Below are 20,312 nucleotides of genomic sequence, written 5' to 3' on the forward strand. Positions count from 1 at the left end.
CATTCTGCAGATTATATCTGTTATCTAACCAACTGCTCTAAGCTGGCCTGCTACCGATGTCTTCAGTTTAAAAAGAGAAGGTTTATAGAACTTTCTGCACACAGGCTGCTATTGTAGGTGCTGACTTCAAATCTTCCTCTCACCTCATTTTCCAGTACAGAATATTTAGAATTCAGGTTCTTCATAGTTATTTTCTTTACTACACTCTAAAACACATTCCTAACTTCTTCCCAAGCAGCCGAGGTTTCAGGTTTAAAATGTGAATACATTGTTAGATGACGGCTTTTAACCATTTCATGTCCATTCTAGGTAGCAGGCACATTCGTATACACAATCAATAGGAATCAATCATTAATAAGAGCAAACATTTATTGCGTCTACTGTGTGCCAAGCACTCTACGAGCTTTATGATTAGCATTATAATCATATACTTTAGCTAATTTAGCTGATTAGCATTAGCTAATTTAATGTACAAAAGTTTATCCTTCACTCACCATCTAGTCATCTTTTAAAAGTGTAAATCTGATCAATTAACCTTCTTAAAATATTATCTTAGAGTAAAATCTAGCTTCTTTACCATGGTCTACAAAGTCCTCCATAATCTCTCCTTCGTCCATCTCTCCAACTTTATCGTCTCCCTTGATCACACTAGCTTTCCTTCCCTTCAACTCCCAACCTCATTACCAATTCACTGCCTTTGTGCTTGGGTTTCCAGCATCCTGGAACTCTCTTTCCCAGAATTTCTCACCAGACTGCCTCCTTTGCACCATTTAGGTTTTAGCTCAAGTGTCATCTCTCTGGAGAGGTCTCCTTGGAACATCCTAGATAAAGCATTATGCTATCTCCCTGCGCCTCAGTCACCATCTGTCCAATCACTCTGTTGGCTGTCCTTCATAGAACGTAGCATTATTTGAATTTATCTTTTGTATTTATTTGTTTGCATGCTTCTGTCTGTCCATCCCACTCAAATGTTAGCCCCAGTGAAGGCAGGATTTGTCTCTGTCTTCTTCATAACTCTGTCTTCTATACTTGGAAGAGTAAATACTTTTGACCGAACGAACACAGCGATGGCAGTGGTATCAGTTTTCCCCCAAATCATGGAGGCACGTTTGTGCTAAGTAATTGATCCACAGCCACACAGACAATGAATTTGATCTCAGACAAGTCACTTAGCCCTAATAGGAACTCAGGACTTCTCAAGTCCAAACCCATGCCTTTAAAACCTGTGCTACCCTGTATTAAATGATAATACCTCTATTATGCATAAAAACTGAATAATTCTACCCCACTCTCAGCAATAATTTTTTTTTTAGCAATAATTGACTGGATAAATTGGTACAAAAGGAAGATATTTTACTCCCATATTTTATTCTGGGTCTGAAGAGAAGAGGACCCAAATATTCTGGATTGTCATAGAACTTTGGTTTTGTTAAGGAGAATCTGCCAAAGAAGGCAGGGAGAAGAGGAAAGAAAGTGAACTAAGACATTTTGAGCCCCTGCCATTTGTGAGGTATGTTGTAAGCGTTTTGATGATTAACACCTACACTGTTTGTGACAAACACCAGTGTATAGATGAAGAAATGGAGATCCAGGAAGTTAAGAAATGCACACGACTTGATAATAGTAGAATATGAATCCCATTCTGTACAAATCCAAAGTCCATGAATTTTCCACGGCACCATTGGCTTAATGAGTGGCAGCAGTGTAGTTAAGAGTAAAATGTGAGGATTTTTACTGTTAACACCACCTACATTTCTTCTTTTTCACTGACATTTGAATATTCCCAGAATATAATCTGATATTCCTTATCAAAAACTTGACTTCCCTCTTGTTCAGTAATAACACAAAGTTATGCCAAATTAAATAAATCCACATTACTTCAACAGGCTCAGCTGAAACAAGCCAAACAGGCTGGACAGTACTCAGCAGGGGATACAATTTTGAATCTCCCAGGAAATTAAGGAATTTATTTTTCCCTGAGATGATATAAAGCACGAGTGGTCTTCTCTTTTACAAAATGCATCAAGCCAGATCTGTGTGGCAATTTTACCTAGAACTTTACAACTGGTCCCAAATTAGTCAGGTTTCTTTTTAGCTAAAGCCCAGGTTTGAAGCTCCTCTTCCTTTCATGGAAGGTGGACCAAGGAACTACACCTGTGTGTTAAACCACCGGCCTAGAACCATCAAAGCCTGAAATTGACAAGGAGGAAAATTCTACTTGAGGAAATATCCATTCTCCTGGTTTTTCAGGATCCTTGATGAAGGTTTCCTGAATTTAGAGATAACTGAGCACAATTTGGCCTTAGAAACGCTCAAGCTCCCTATGGGACCAGGGCTTGCCGACAGTGGCACAGTGAAAGTTATTTCAATGCCCTTCCTCAGAACTGTTATCCTTAGAAACAGGGTCGTATGAAAGGGACCTGCTTTTAGTTGATAGCATCCCTCTCTGTCAGCAACTTCTCATTTCCTGATGAAGCCCCCATTCTCCCACCCTCATGGGAGCAAAGCTCTTACTTCATCCTTAATGTCTATCTTTTGGCAAGCTGCTCACCCTGGACTTAAATTCTTTGGAAACTGTTTCTTTTCTTCCTCAAATTTCCAAATGAAACTACTTCCTTGCAAGTGCTTTCCTGGCAGCCTTTCTCTCTTACTTGAGGAAACACATTTAGACACTCTGTTCCAGCCAGAAGGTCACTTGCGACAATAAACAGCAAACCAAACTCAGATTTGAAGGCACGGAAGAGTGATGAAACACAACGGTGTTGCCTGCCTCCCTGCCAGAACCAGCTGTTCCCTCCGCACCATCCACATCTGTGCTGATAGCCAATGGAGAACTCTCCAGAGCATTCTGCCTAAAGCCAAGCTTCAGGGTTGTCTGGTGCTGTGGAGGACCCATCACACTTCTATTAATGTAGGATTGCTGCAAAAACAAAAAGGTACCATATGCCATCTGCTCCTTTCAATACAATACTCTTCTTTCTGAGGTTTCTAAACAAAAAATGCTACAGCTGAGCTCTTAAAAGATCTTGCCTGGGGCCGGCTCCGTGGCCAAGTGGTTAAGTTCGCTCACTCCACTGCAGCAGCCCAGGGTTCGGATCCTGGGAGTGGACATGGCACCACTCATCAGGCCACGTTGAGGCGGCGTCCCACATCCCACAACTAGAAGGACCGGCAACTAGGATATCCAACTGTGTATAGTGGAGGTTGGGGGAGATAAAAGCAGGAAAAAAAAAAAAAAGATTGGCAACAGTTGTTAGCCCAGGTGCCAATCTTACAAACAAACAAATAAAAAAGATCTTGCCTAATAGAAAAACTCAGGGTTTTGGTGTCTAGAGAAAAGATACTGCTTCGCTGGTGCGTCTATAAAATCTAGTTTTGATTTTTCTCGTAGAACATGGCATCATTTTGATCATGATTTAAAAGAAAATCCCATGGTAATTAACCCCTTCATTATCATCCTTTCCTGGTCATGAACTGAAAACTGTCCTCTGGGAGACCAGTTCCTGACCTCCAAACGACTGGAAAGAACCTGGATCCTTTCTTCACGAGCAAACAACCTGCGTAAATCTACCGCACCCCTCCCTGTGTCTTTAATTCACATGTACTCTCTTCTCCTCCCTTAGCTTTATTAAAAGGTGTTGGGCCTTTCTTGACTCATTCTCTGAAACTTTTCTTCTTCTCAGGGCAGGCCAAGGCTGCAGGTTGACCCAGCCCCTCCAGCCTCTGGCACAGCTCATCTCCAGACAAATTAGAGTTTCTGTTTTCTTCTGTGCTTTTCTGAATTCAGAATACAAAGTGTGTTGGTAAAGTAGATTATCCACATCTATGCAAGTGTTAAAAAGAATGTGTTTTGTCAACAGTATGCGTGCTAATGTATAAAGAAGCCTGAGATATACTAAGTCAAAAAATGAAAGGAAGTTGTAGGAAAAGGAGATGGCTTATATTACACTTTTAATCTAATTTGTGATCCAAATATACATTTTTTATTGTAAAAATAGTACAGATTCATGAAAAGAAATTTTAAAGCCTACTTATTCAATGGCCATGGGTGGGATGGAAAATTTTACTTTTCACTTTATACAGTTTTGTTTCCTTGACTTTGTACCATAAGCATGCATTTCTTTTCTTTTCTTTTTTTGGTGAGGAAGATTGGCCCTGAGCTAACATCTGTGGCAATCTTCCTCTATTTTGTATGTGGGTTGCCACCACAGCATGGCTTTGATGAGTGGTATAGGTTCATGCCTGGGATCTGAACCTGCAAACCTCAGGCCACTGAAGCAGAGCATGCCGAACTTAACCACTATGCCACAGGGCCAGGCTTGTGCATTTTTTTCTTAAGAATTAGCAATAAAAGTAATAATAAATTGATGGGGGACTGTCAGATATCATAGTGAGGTTGGATATAGGCTAAAGGAATTTTGGCTTTGTTTTTTCTGGGGTCAGTAGTTGCATCTACACTCAAAGTAGCCCCTTTTGATAAATACTGACTTATGTGTCTCCTTGATTGTGCATTTAGATAAACCTCAAAGTTTCTTTCCCCTTTCAAATTCCAGGACACAACATAGATTCTGCACTGAAGGTGCTGCCGTATCACCTTTTCTCTGGCTGGTTTGTACAATTTTCCCTCATTTATGCCATAAATGTGGACTTTGCAAGTCAGTCCCTGTCAACACCCCACTATTGATCATAAGCCCATTCAGGGGGTGAGGAAGCAGGAGCTCTTTCTTCCTGTTTGTCCTAATGTGTCAGGTCACTCTGGGGCTGATGAGCCAGACTCTCTCAAACCAGACACCCAGAGTCTCAGCCATCAGAGGGAGGCTGCAACTTGAGGACTGATCCCAGGAGAGTGAGAGTAGGGCCTGCTGATCAGAGTAAGCAAACAAAGCAGGTGGTCCAGAGGCTCTTGGTGACAGCAGACAGACTGAGCAGTGATTGAACGAAGTAGGGTGAGTGGTGCCAGGAAGTCAGGATCATGGAAGGTTGGCAGCAGATGCTGTACTGCAGCCATGGGATGCAGAGGAAGAAAAATAGGGCTGTGGGCCCAGAGGAGGTACCATCTTGGCTGATTATTAAGAAAAAGATGGAGGTGAGGGCCTAGTTATCAGAAGTAGAGCACAAGCTCAGAGGGCATTCACAACAGGGCTAATTCATGCTTAGTTGCCTCACTGGCCAGATTCAGGCACCTTTTAATCCTTCTAACCAAGGAAGGATGGGTGGGTCCCACTGCCTGAAATGGGGCTGAGCCTGCAGGTCAACTGGGCCAAATTGTGAGAGAGCAGAAATTTAAAAGACAGTTTAGTGAATACATTGTATCAACTGGAGTAGAGGGTGAGGGTCAGTTCATGGTCATATAGCACAAGCCACGAGCGAGGCCAACGTCATCAATTAGAAAACTTCGAAAAAAAGAATCTATTTCAGCTGTCTTCTGCACATTCGTTGGATATGGAAACTGGAATACAATGCATATCCTGAAAGACTCAAGCTGTGAAGCACAACAAAAAATACAACCAAACAAACAAATAAAAACACTGGGATTTCATTCTGCAATCTCTGAGGGAAAAAGTGATGACTTGTGTGGAGCCCACCGTGAGGCCCATCCACAGCATTTAATCCTGCTTGCAATTTTTATGTCTAGATTAGAGGAACACACTCATTTTCCTTAAATCACATTTAATTTGTTTCTCAGACATTCTAACATGTTCCAAAAGAGCAACTCCTCCGTTGCCAAAATCTCCTCTTGGCCTGATCTTTCTCATCTCAGGCTTTGAGGCATTGACCATTTCACATCTCACACAGTGCTACTCACTTCTTCACTAGGTGGCCTGGATAAGTTGCACTATTTTTCTATTCCAGGACTGAACTGTTACAGCAGTCTGATTGTTGGAACGGGTTAAAGAGTGGGGTGTGGGTGGAAGATAGGTAGACTATTCCATTCTTTCCTTTTGCTACCAATAGACAGTCCAACAGGGGCTTGTTAGAACAGTCTGACTGTAGGACCACAGCAAAGGAGCTAAAACTCTTGGTAATATTTATTTCAGTGATATAAATTGCTGGTGGAGAAACACAAAAAGCAGCTTTGGACAAATTTATCAAGCCATTTCTTGAGATATTTGGAAACTGAACACACTGTGAATCAAAATACCTCCAAATCTAGCCCACATTGCAATCTGAAATAAAACTACATTCATTTAGTAAGGGCACTTAGTACTGAAAGGCAATCTGCGTTCCTGTTCAAAATCTGGCCAAATACATTTAGGGCTTTCATTCCCCTGGTGTCGTTGGTCCAGATACTATTCTGATATTACCTCCCAGGACTTTCTCCTGGTATATTTCCAAGGCTACAGATCTTCAGGAAAAATTCCTGGAATTTTTCTCACAATCCTATCCTCATGAGTTATTGGGGTTGATTAAGAGATGATGGCATCCTACCTAATAAGGTTTTTCTTTACTCCTTTTAGCTACAATGGAGTAAGGCATTTTCTTCATTTATGTAAACATTCATAAACATATATTAACATCTTGGCATGCATGTGGAATCATGGTGCTTGGAGCAGTGAAGACCAAGATGAAAAACGTCAGAGAATTCTGTACAAGATAATCAAAATAAATATTTATCAAGTCAATAATTATAACATAGGGAGATGAATGTAGTGATTTCATTGGTGGGGCAAAATGGGAACAATCAGCTGTGTTTGAATGGGTAGAGGAAGCTTTTAAAGATAAGATGCTTGAAGGATGTGTGTGTTTGACAAACCTACTAGAAAGGTGTTATGGTCCGAATGTTTGTGTTCTCCCAAAATTTACATGTTGAAGCCCTAGCATTACCCCAATGTGATGGTATTTGGAGGTGGTGAAACCGGTAAACAGCTAGCCATTGATGGTTAGGTAGCTAGTAACTAAAGTTTTTCTTTTCTGGAATTGTTAATTATAACTTTTAGTTATTCACCCACCTAATGTTAACTGTGCTGTTTAGGCAATATACTATCTGACTCCCACTAGGTTCCCATAGTAACATCTCCCTGGCCCCTGGGTCACCATGGTAACAGATGTTTGAGCTGTTTTTCAGGAATTAGGACCCCTTGTCCAGTTCAGGCCAGTTGAGACCACCAACCCTTCAACCGGGCCTAAGCAAAACCTCGACAAGTAACATTTGACATCAAGGAGCTAAAACTCCACCCTCAGATCATGAGGCCGCTGCCATTTTATGAACATGCTTCCTAGAAAGAGGCATGAAGCTTGACTCCACTTGTGCAGATCAGCAATTACCTCACTTCTCCTTACCTCCAATCATCTAGTCCCACATTTCAGACCACCTTGCCCCCTGCCCCGTAAATATGCCTGAGTCCCCATTTTCAGGCAGGCGTATCTGAGATTGGTTCTCCTGCCTTCTCACTTGGCTGGCTTGTGATTAAATCCTTTCTCTTTGCAAACCCATCGTCTAGATGATTGGCTTAATCCTGCAGCAGGCGAAACAAACCTGGTTCGGTAAAAATGGGACCTTTGGGAAGTAACCAGGTTTAGATGAGGTCATGCGAGTGGGGCTCCCATGAGGGGATTAGTATCCTATGAGAAGAGGAAGACAGACCAGAGCTCTCTCTTTCTCACTGTCATGTGGGGACACAGCAAGAAGGTGGCAGGTTGCAAGCAAGGAAGACGGCTCTCAGCAGGAATAAATCTGCTGGCAACTTGACCTTGGACTTCCCAGCCTCCAGAAGTGTGAGAATTAAGTTTCTGTTGTTTGAGCCACACCTTCTATGGTATTTTGTTATGGCAGCCAGAGCAGACTGAGACAACAAATAAAGGAACAGCACTCTCACCAGAGGGAACAGTTCAGCATTCCAAGGTGCAGTTTTGATTTGCAGTGGTGCCACCACACTGAGTAACAAAGGCCTTAATGCTGCGGCATCATAGAGAGTGTGGGATGTCAAGTCCCCCCCCGCCCCCCACCCCGTAAAATTCAACATACACCATCCCAGGGGAGGCACAATCTTCTGCCTCCCCCAGCCATAGTTAATTATGGGAACTTATGGGAGTGTTGTTGTAGCCTTCAGATATTTTAAGGTGATTGATAAAAATAAAAACATTGCTTCACACTTTAAAAGGAATGCCTACACATTAGCTCATTTGATTTGTTGCTGGAACTCTGTGTGGTAAACGGAGATATCCCTATTTTTATAAGTGAGAAAACTGAAGGGTTAAGTGGTTGCCCAAGGCCACAGCAGAGTTAATCACTTTCTCCTCCTCCCTCTCCACACTGGGATGAGGAATTCAGCCACTTGCTTTCCAGGGATCTTTAGAATGCTTTCTTCACAAAGAAAAGGTTCTGCCCCACATGCAGGTGGAACCATTTCTTGAGCCCCTTTTTATCACCAGTACTGAATTCTGTGACAGATTCATAATACGATGCTTAGTAAATAATTGAGAAGGGAAGACTAAGTCCTTTCATGTCAGATCTCCTGTTTTATCGGCTGATTCCCTGCAAGGATATCACACCCTAAGTCAAAGGCGCTCACTTGACTGCTTCCTGTTCTATGCACATGCTCTTTCCTATGAGCCTCCTGGAACCAATGTTTTCCATCACCAGTTCATTCATTCTCTCGTGGTTAGCACAGCAAGGAACTAGCAAGCACTTACTATAAAATTAAATTTACTTTTCATTGTTTAATGACTAGAAGATGATAACCCAAGCCTAAAACGGTTACTTGTATAGATTTCAGGTGTGCTGCTTGTGTGCTGTGTGACAACACCACCTGAAGAATGTCACTGGGACCCTAGATACCAAGACAAGGTGATTTTCCTAACTTGCTGTGTCCACACTTAGGAGAAATGTAGAGGTCAGCTCTCCTGGTTCTGAAATTCCATGTGTTCCATATTTCCATAACAGTACTCAAATGCCAAAACATTTTATTGTCTTCCCTCTTTCACGCTCTTGATCATCCAAGTATATCTCACTCTACATGACAGGTACATTTCTGAAAATGTGTGTGTAAACCAAATCTAGACTATTTTATGCTCTAGGAGAGAACACTTGATTTTAAATAATGACCCAATAGATCTAAGATAAAAATTGCTGGATTAAATTTTTCTTACTTATGAGTTACTACTTATGAGAGTAAATGTGTTATTTAAATACTAAATATATTCATAGATTAAAATAAATTAAATGCATTGAATATTAAATTAAATATTTTAAATTTTAAAAGAGGAAATTTAGTAATTTTTATCCTACATCTTTTGAATAAAAAGTAAAGTTCTGAAGGGGAAATAGGAAAATATCTCCGGGTAAAAAGTCTGATTTTCTTGGGGTGAGAGTCTTGGAAAGTTTTCCAAAAAGCTCTTTCTTTCTACTCAGATTATGAAGAGAGGATAAAAATGGCCCACCACACTTAAAATTTAACATACAGATGATCAAATTATACAGAAAAATAATTTTTTTATTTTCTTTAATTAATTTCTTCTTGCTGTTGACAGAAACAAAACTCAGACTTGCCACTTCAAGGCCACTTTCTCAGTTTCAAACAGTCGCTCCATTTAATTCTGGTTTAGTTTTATAAATGTCCAGACAAATTTCAAACTCCTTATAGGAGTTAACTATTGTTCACAAGGCTGGGACCAATTTTAATTAAGCACGAAGGATAAAAACAACACAGAGAACATCTTGGGTCATGCTGTGTGAAAGTGGCACTTCTTGGCACTGGGACTCTCCCATATGGCCACACTGCCTCATCCCAAGTTGAATGGGACTTCCCAAAAGTCACGTCCATGTTCTTCCACTTCCTTGGCACAGGGCTATGTATCCAGACTTCCTAGGTTCAAGTCCTTCTGACGCACATATCTTACTAACGGGGCAGCCCTAGCAAATGATTTCAGTCCTCAGCTTCCTCAGTTGTCAAGTGGCCAACTGCTTCATGGGAATTAGTGGCGAGAATTCAATTAGATAGCACTTATAAGGGGCTTTGATGCTACTGCCTCTAAAACCATCTATGGTGAGGAGCTAGTTTGGCAGGATTTTAAAATTTCCAAACAGTTGTGGAGGATATTTTTTTAAAGCAATAAAATGAATTATTAGAAATTATATATATACACATTTTTCTCTTTATTTTTTAATTTATATATATAAATAAAGGCAAATATATACAGAATAGAAACTCATGTCATAGTATTGTATAATTCTGATGTGCAGGGCTTGGTTAAGATTTTCTGAAAGAACTTATTACTGGATGAGGCAGGACCTACTTTCCACAACACTGCGTCACAGTTACATCAAAGACCTCGCTGCAGGGCAAATATTTGTCTTTGGAGAATATAGAGGAGTCAATGTTGTGAAAATTAAAGCTAGGGTAGAGAGAGGTCTATATTAAACAGCTCATGAACCTATCTCATGATCCACTATGGCATCTACCTTGGTTTCTCCAGAGGCCTGCCTGGGTGTTCTGGGTACCCCCAGGAGGATACACTGATAAACCCGATTAGAAAGGTGACAGGGTGTACTCTGCATAAACTTTTAGATGCAGCTGGGATTTCAAGGCACAACTTTTTCAAAATAAAATATCCTATTTCGTCCCTATTTCCAGAATTGTAATCAGAACCCTGGCTTTCCTGATGTATTATTGTTCTCATTTGGTTTCCCTTGGAAGAGAATGGAAACTCTGAGTCTTGGCCACTCTTCCGGCACATTCTGATTCCCCATTTAGTGGGCCAGAGTGCTCCATGTACTTCCTTTAATATCAATGGAATTAAAAGGCATTCTGTGGAAAATGTACAATGGAGATTTATAGACTTCAAAAACATCATAAAATTAAGCTAAATGTCCAAGTTTTGTTACAGGTAGAGGTGGTACATTTGATGTACTTGCCAATGTTTGGTTTGGGGAAAAAGAATTTAAACTTTCCAAGGCTTCCTTTATTTTGTTTGTATTCAAAATATTGGTTCCTAGACCTCCTCTGTGTGTAGAATGCACTCTGAGCAAGTTGGGAAAGTCTTAGGGACGAGTGGGGTGAATTTGATCACCTCGTGAGCAAAATCGCTTGAGTAAGCCTATTAGAGAAGAAGATGATAGCCTGAGGGAGAAAAAATTCTCTGGAGAATTTTGCTGCCCATTTCTTGTCTTGCCACCTCAGAATTCTCATTCAGTCCTACCCTAAATCTCACTGTCTTTGAGGGTTCTTCAGTAATTTCCCAAATGGTTTGGATCTCTGTGTTTTGTTACGGGTTTTTAAGGAAACCTGTTCTCCTGCATGGCACTTATCACAACTATATTTGTTTAATGTATTTTACCTCCTAGATTGTAAGCTCCGAATCTATCTTGTTCTACTTTCAGCACCCCGATACCTAACAGCATGCCTGGCAGAGTACTATTTAATAAATTTTGTTGAATGAATGAATATGCCTCTTACCACCAACACCCCTCACACGTGCGTGCACACACACACACACACACACACACACACACACACACTGTTTTATTGATTTTAAGTATTTGCTGGGGGTGGGGGCAGCCCGGTGGCATAGTGGTTAAGTGCACACATTCTGCTTCTGTAGCCTGGGGTTCGCCGGTTCGGATCCGGTGTGGACATGGCACCACTTGGCAAGCCATGCTGTGGTAGGTATCCCACATATAAAGGAGAGGAAGATGGGCATGGATGTTAGCTCAGGGCCAGTTTCCTCAGCAAAAAGAGTAGGATTGGCAGCAGATATTAGCTCAGGGCTAATCTGCCTCAAAAAAAAAAGTATTTGCCAGAAGAGTAATGGGGAATATACTCATATTAAAACCTTCATGAAGTCTGTAAGTTCTGCTTTACAAAACCCACAGACTACTCAGACTGTATACCATTGCTACAAGAATCAGAAACCACTTTTTAAGATGGTTATAGACAGGCTGAAACCTTACACTTGGAATCAGACTGGGCTCAAATTTCGAGCCTGCCACTTGCTCGCGATTTACCTAATTTCACAAAGCCTCAGTTTTCACATACATAAAATGGCAAGCAGTAAGAACAATGATGAATAACATGCCACAGATCACGGTTGCAAGGATGAAATAAGATAATATATAATTTAAAAGCTAGCAGAGTTTCTGGCTCACGGTAGGTCCTCAGTTAATGCTTGTTGAATCTGAATTTGAAAAAGAAAAATACAACCATGGCAATTTGGGATGGAAAGTTTCCAAGTGGGACAGGCTGTTTGAAGGTGGAGAAGGCTCAGATGGCCATTGTCGTGACTGCTCCCTGGGCTCCTGAGCCACAGTTCCTGCGGCACTCTTCTATTCCACCTATGGTTTCTGGAGTCACATCAGAGGTTTGGGGTAATTTGAATTAATATTCCCTCTATAACAATATCAGGTAATCTGAAACTTCTATTACCCCTAGTTTTGTCCTGATTACTTTTTTAAAAATCGGACTCCAAATTATTCTAGAAACTACAGTATAACATAATATATTGCTATACTAACTGATTATGAAATTAGTCCGAAAACGTTTAGCTAATATTATACTCAGGAACTCATAGACTTTGCTTTACTTTGATCTCCTTGATTTATTTTGAAGTGTACTTTGTATCTACTTTTTTCTAAGCCTTGCCTTTATCCAAAACCAGTAACGTTTAGAACTGTTAACAACTTAGAAAGTTTGTGACTTTAAGTAAATTGCTTAACCTCTTTGTGACTTAGTTTCCTTAACTGTTATATGAGAATAATAACAGTACTTACCATATAGGGGTGTTTGGGGTATTAAATATCCTAATTCATGTGAAGCACGTTGAAAGTGTCTGGCACCTCATCAGAATTTAATAAGTATTTGCGACTTTAATAGTCCCAAGTGGATGGGTCACATACACACATACACAAGAAACCATCTATAAAAAAATAATAATTTTTTTAAATTAAAAAAGAAACCATCTAGGGACATAAACAGTAATTACTACTTATAGTGACTTTATTTGAAAATATTACTATATTAGTTCATTGTACTAAGATTGCATATTAAACTGGTATTTTCAAACTTTCATGTAATTGAGGACCAGTGCATCCTGAGTCTTTAAAAATTTCATTAATACAAGGAAATATTCCTGAGTACTCTATAGAATAGAATTTCTTCGGTTGTAGTGCACTAACCATCAACATCAAAATACCTCTGGTGCTTTTAAAGATGCAGACGCCAGGGCCCCACTCAGTCTTACTGAATGAGAATCTCTGGGTTTGGAGCCAGGGAATATACATTTTAAACATTAAGCAATCTCTATACATGCTGAAAGTTGAAAATAAATGTAACAGATTGAATCTGTTACTTTTGTATCATCACGACTTGTTCATCAAAATGTCATAATACCTTACTGTAGTAATTGACACAGAAAAATGCAATGTTAGCCCAATTTGCAGAAACCAAGGTCAATACACAATTACTGAGTGCTTGTTTGTGTCAGACGCTAAGTGCTGAATATTTAAAGATATTTAATGCCTAGTTTCTTCGCTGGAGGAGCTTAGTCTAATGAAGTTGCTTATAGTCTGGTCTCAGGAACTACTTCTCCTTGAAATATTCTTAAAAACTCTGTGTTGGGGCCAGCCCAGTGGTATAGTGGTTAAGTTCACGTGCTCCACTTCAGTGGCCTGGGGTTTGTGGGTTGGGATCCTGGCTCAGACCTACACACTGCTCATCGAGCCATGCTATGGTGGCATTCCACATACAAAATAGAGGAAGATTGGCACAGAGCTTAGCTCAAGGCCAATCTTCCTCACCAAAAAATAATAACAATTAAAAAAAACTAAAAAGTGGCCAGCCTGGTGATGAAGTGGTTAAGTTCACATGTTCCGCTTCAGCAGCCCGGGGTTTGCCGGATCCTGGGTGCAGACCCACGCACTGCTTCTCAGACCACACTGTGGCAGGCATCCCACATATAAAGTAGAGGAAGATGGGCACATATATTAGCTTAGGGCCAATCTTCCTCAGCAAAAAGAGGAGGATTGGCAGCAGACGTTAGCTCAGGGCTAATCATCTTCAAAAAAAAGCTAAACTGAAAAGTCTGTGTCATGTAACTGAGATTCAGATAGTAATAACTGTTGGCTAAATCTAATGATTCCATTATGCAGGGATGGAATTCTCTAATAAATACACAAGGAGAGGAAGAGAAATTTATCAATTAACCAGCAAACATGTATAATATGCTTGGCAGACAGATTACATCACAGTATGTTGATAAACTTTAAGGCAAGAAGAAAAATAAAATCTCTGACGTGCAGCCAAGGTTAACAGTGCCATATGAGCCACACATGCAATATACCAGGACTCTGACCTACCAAAAAGACAAGCACGCAGTTCTAGAAGAAACCATGTTATCCCAGTAGGTACACATGGTTTTCCCTGGGCTTGGGGGTGTTCCTGGGTAAGGCTTGTGAAGCCTGTGTGCCTAACATTTTTCAGGGCTTCCTGCAACCTCCTATGTTAAGTTATAGCTAACACCCAACAGTAAGTTGGAGGGAACTCAGCTCTAACAGAAATATCTCTTACATGTTCAGAACACTTACATTCCCCTGGAACCTGCGAAATACTGCTGGAGGCCATGTGCACCCTGGTTCCCCACCAACCAATCCTTCCCAAAGTTCAACAAAGTCCTGAGTCAGTCAATCAAGGGTTTGTCCAGAACAGGCTGCAAGAGGAGCTGCAAAAGAAAGCTATAACTAAAAGAATGACAAACCTATCAGGCAGGCATAGAGCTTGAAATAATCTTCCATGCTAAGTTATCCTGAGAAATCATGAAATGTAAACTCAACTAAATGCACACATTTTTATAATGCAAATATTGAACGCTAGTAGCGAATAAGTTCTGCTATTTCACTTTCTCCTATCTCTAATTTAAAAAAAGGGATTTCCTTCTTACATTAAAGGTGTTTGTTCTTATCTGAATTAGCTATGATTTATTTAGTTTAAATATTCAGAAAGACAAGCAAATGGATAGAAAAATAAGACACACACTGAGCTTTCTTCAATTCCTGAAATTTCTCTAGATTAGAGTTAAAAAAAAAATAGGAGGCACGTTTCATTTGCGTTTTTCACCCTTAATTGAAGAACCAGTTTCTAATGGAAGATCATAAAGCTGAAAAGGCGCCAATGAAATAGCTGGGTTTCATGGCCGTGGGACTGCTTTCTCAGTACAAACAGCATTTGTGGTTTCAAACAGGGAGTCTTGAGTCTCTGTGGCTGGGTTAAGTGAACAGCAACTCAAACCAAACTTTGTGTAGCTGTTCTGACAAGCAGGAAATGTGTAAACATTTTCAAAACCACCAAAAACTGCCAGGTAGGGGGCTGCCAGGCCTCTATTTTGTCACACAGTGTCCCTCTCTTCATTCTTTGCTCACCTGGTTAGTTTCTTCAGTTCAGAATGTAGTCATCTTTCATCCTAGAACCAATCTTAATTTGACAATTTATGCAAACTATAATAAATCACACACACACCAAAACTCTTAGGCAGCTCCATCCCTAATTTGAACTATTGTTTTGCCTTTGAGCTCACTGAAAAGTCCTTTAAAAAAAGAAAGAAGAAAAGAGCATAAAGAAAAGAGAAAGGAAGGAAAAGAGAGAGGAAGGAAGGAAGGAAGGATAGATGGAAGGAAGGAAAGAGGAGGAAGAGAAAGGAAAGAGGGAGGGAGGAAGGGAGGAAAAAAGATAAGAAAAAAATAAGGAATCATCAATGGGATGGTAAAGAAAATTATTAGGCTACCCTCTAGAACACCCCTTTAAGTGCCTCTAGAATTGAAGGGTGCTCTTTGTATTAAAGCCGGACTAATTCAGTGACTGAAAACCAAGACCCAGATTCCCGAGTGTCAGCTTTAAGGCTCATCTTGCTCCTAACCATCTCCCATGGGCCAGAGAGAGGAGGGAAAGTGTTTATTTATTGCTCTATTATGACCGAAACCAGCATTATTTGGCACTTGCTCTTCAGAAAGTTTGTCAAAACTTCAGTTTCATGAAACAACGGGTCTGGTCAAGGCCAAAATGCTTTAGGACTAGCTTTTTTTCTCATGGCATTTCCATTGTTGGTGCTAGCCAAAACCCAAACTACATACCCAGATGAAAATAAACATAAATCAAAAAACCTCAGAAATAGCCTGAGCTTAGTGTGAAGAGTGAATGAATGATGACTTATGTTAGCTACTATTTTATCTGAATTAGATCCTTGATTTTCTTTTTCTCAGAGCTGGTTAAATCAGGATTTCTTTTTCTTCCTTGTTGGATTAGATGCTTGATTTTTATACAAATAAAATCGTTATTGTAGCGGTAAAATAACCCCCCACCAAATAAGAAATATTCAGAAATTTAGCCTACTCCATTAAATGTTAGGCAAATTCCAGTGATTGATGACATATTCCAGTTATTTCCTCAGTTATTCCTGGTAAGGGGTCCAACTAGGAATTGAGCTTTCCTTATAAAATATAGCAAAAAAAAAAACCTTCAGTCTTTAACACCCCAAATACTCAACCTCGGGCAAAATATACTAGCACCTTTCTGTGAGTTTTACCTTAATGTTAGAAGTAACGGAGTCAGAAATTCTCTGGGTTATTACCATTTTATTGTTGGTGGACTTAGTGGCCTTCTTTCTTTCTAATATGGACAGGATGAAGCACATAAAAGCATTTATTAAAGGACATATTTTGGCCTGAAAACAAGCCCTGTTTCTGCCCCCACAGGATGTTGGTGCTCTCCACAGACCTCGTGTTGATTACCCTGTGTGGGAAGTAGCGGTCAACTCTAATTAACTAATTTACTTTCAACAAGTGTTTAATTAGGGCCTGTGCCCATATGTTGTGCTCTTTTGAAGATTCTTCACAATGTAGGAACTTTATGAAAATACAAAGCATTAATCTGGTTCTCTGACATAAGAGGCCTTTGACCATGTAGAAAATAATATGAATCAATTGACAAGCATTAAACTCAATAAATACATATCAACCAACTTAGAAAGGGCACTGAGCCAGCCACCATGGGAATAAAATACCGTGCCTTTAGAGACTGGAATTGAAGATGAGCACACGAAAACCAAAGTGTAATATTCTAAAGAGGCAACATTATAGTCATTGATGGTGGATTGAGAATAATAGTATTTTTTGACTATTCACGGTGTGTCAGATACATTCTGCACTCTAGCTCGTTTAGTGCTCAACAGAATTCTACAATCTAAATCATCCCCATTTTGCAGGTGAGACAATTGAGACAGAGAGGGATTAAATAACTGGCCAAGGTTATAACTGGCAGGTTGCAGGCTTGGAATTCAAACACAGAAAGTCTTAGGGAATCACAGAGGTACTTTAAGGAGGTGCTTCCCAAACTTTGATGTCCATAGTAATCACCTGGAGAATCTGGTTAAATTACAGATTCTTTTTTCCCCTTATCTTACATGTGCGTATCTTTTTGTTGTTGTTGAGGAAGATTGAGCTAACATCTGTTGCCAAACTTCCCTTTTTCTTCCTCCCCAAAGCCCCAGCACATAGTTGTACATACTAGTTGTAAGTCATTTTAGTTCTTCTATGTAGGATGACACCACAACATGGCTTGATGAGCCTTGTGTAGGTCCACGCCCAGGATCTGAATTGGGAAACCCTGAATTGGGCCACTGAAGCAAAGAGCGCAAACTTAACCACTCAGGCACTCAGCCACAGGGCCGGCCCCCGTAAACTACAGATTCTAATTCAAAGGGTCAAGGGTGAGGTCTAAGGTTCTGCCCTTTTTTCCCTTAAAAACTTCATTGAGATGTAATTGATGTATAATAAACTGCGTGTGTACAATTTGACAAGTTTTGACATGTAGATACACTCATGAAACTAGCAGCACAGTCAAGATAATGAACATAGCCATCACCCCTAAATGCTTCCCTCCCACCTACACCCTGCCCTCTCTGGTCTGTACTAGCTCCACCAGGTAATTCTCACACTGCTGACCCTCCAACTATGCTTTGAAAAACAAGGACTTACAGGGTCAGTGAGGATTTTAACAAACTAAAATGTGGTGGAGAAACATGCCAGAACATGTGCTGAGAACAGAGAGGGTCAGTAAATTAATCAATGACATGGGGCTAATAAAATTGTGAAGGCAGTTCTCAAGCTCAGGTCTAGGACCAGGCTCGTGACTCTAAATCCTTTACTCTTTTCCCTCAGCACTAAGACTATATGATTACAAAATGTGGCTATAGAGGAAGTAATAATCAAAATTGCAGTTTAACAATTAACTGCCTCTTCTTGGAGTCATGGTCCTATTCCAGGTAAAACTGAGGCCATGCCGTGTTGATTGCCACCCTCAAAGACTAGAGCAAAGGAAGTGGAGCTCAACTTTTAAACCCTGCATTTGTAAAAAGTCTGTCATGGTAATAGGTAAGAAAGGAAGCATCACTGAGAGAAGCTGATATGCTCTTTCCCGACACGAGGCAGAACATGCAGAAGTGCAGTCAGGCTCTCTCGTTTGAATCCCAGCACCACCCACTAGCTATTTGACCTTGGTCGAATTACTGAACTCTTCTCTGCCTGTTTGTTTATCTGCAAAATGAGGATGATAGTAGCACATAACTCTGAAGATTTCTCCAAGAATTAAATGTGATAGCATTGAACAGTGCTTGAAACAGTTCCTAACATGTAAAAAAGGTTCTGTATTTCTATTGGTCAATCTAAATTTGTTCTGTTTGATTTGCTGAGCATAGAATTGGCTCAGACACACCAGTGGGAAAGTAGCAGTAGTAGAAATAAACCGCCTTAGGATAGAGAAAAAGTCATTAAAGCGCAGCTCTGCCACTAATTTGCTAACCTTAGACAAGTCACTGGATTTCCCTGAGCCTCAGTTTCCTCTCCTATCAAAAAAAGAGGGTTGAGTGAACTGGATAATTTCAAACATTTCTCCCAGATACACTAAAGTAAGAATTTATGATTCTATTATGAAAGGGGAAAAGAAGGGAGGCACATGGGAATAAGAATTACTTGCAGAATTTTTAATGTGTTGGACCCCACTTCTCAGATTCCTAAGCCACCCATCAATTTAGTAAATGTAAGAGACCTAAAAATTTGCATTTTAACGAGTATCTTGTATGACTCTGATGTATGTGGTCCCCACCCTTTGAGAAACACTGTCCTAGATAATAGAGAAAAAATCTAGTCTAGAATTGCACTTTGTGCAAATAATCCTTATCTATGTGATCCAGATATGGATAAATGAAAGATAATATCCAAGGTAAGACAGCTCCCATTTACTGAGTGCATACTCTATGCCACACATGCAGTAAATGTTACATATTTTATATGTGTGTGGATGAAACATCTAGTTTTCATGATCTCTGCAGGTGTTTTTGAGCCAGACTTCAAGTTGTGTAAGCCTATTAGTTTCCTTTTTATTTAAGCAACGTTTTGTTGGGGTTTTGGTTCCTTGCAGCCAAAAATACCCTGACTAATTCACATATTCTATTCCAGGCACTGTGGATTTAAAAGGAATTTCCCCAAAAAGCTCAATGACTCATGGTAGGGGGAAAGGGTGTCAGGCAAGAAAGGTTGTGATAAGTTTCAGAACAGACTTATTCGAGATGCTATGGAAACACTGCGAAGGGATAGCAAAGCTTTAGGAGAAAAGAGCCTGAACTAGTTCTTGAAAAATAAACAAATAAAATGGGCAGAAAAGACATTGCAGGAAAGGGACTGGCTTTCGAAAAAGGCCAAATGTATGAGAACACGGAATGTGGGACTCTGCAGGAAGCTGGTCTTATCTTCCAGGCTCAATAGTATAGATTATCAGCAGGTCTGTTCAGGCAACAGAGAAGGATTTTGTCTCCTCTGTGCACCATGTGGAAGAAGCATCTGGGATGATACTGCCTTGAATCTCACAGACATGGGTTCAAATCTCAGCTTTGCCCTTTATGAGCTGTGTGATCCTGAGAAAGTTACTTAACCTCTCCAAGCCTCCATTTCCTTGTCTGAAAAGCGGAGTTATTGATGTCTAAGTTGTAAGTAGTTTAAAGTTAAAAGATAATGAGTCTAAAGTGCTTGGCACATAATTTTTTTATCCCTTTGATTATGATTACCATCCGTGTGATAAGAATACAGAGAGAAAAAGACATTGTCCCTGCTGTTGAGATACTTAACATTTACTTGGCAAGAATAATATGCAAGCAAGTAGTTTTCTGAGAATGTGAGTGCACAGGACAGGATCAGAGGCACACCTTTCAAAATTTATTCTGATAATAACAAATTGTTAATTAATTTGAAAGTGATATAAACAGATGATAAGGTTTCGTTTAAGATCATGGTTTCTTAGCTGTGTGGAGAATTGATCGTAAGTGGAAGTAGCAGA

This window comes from Equus asinus, chromosome 12 (assembly GCF_041296235.1).
Source record: "Equus asinus isolate D_3611 breed Donkey chromosome 12, EquAss-T2T_v2, whole genome shotgun sequence".
NCBI classification, from domain to species: domain Eukaryota; kingdom Metazoa; phylum Chordata; class Mammalia; order Perissodactyla; family Equidae; genus Equus; species Equus asinus.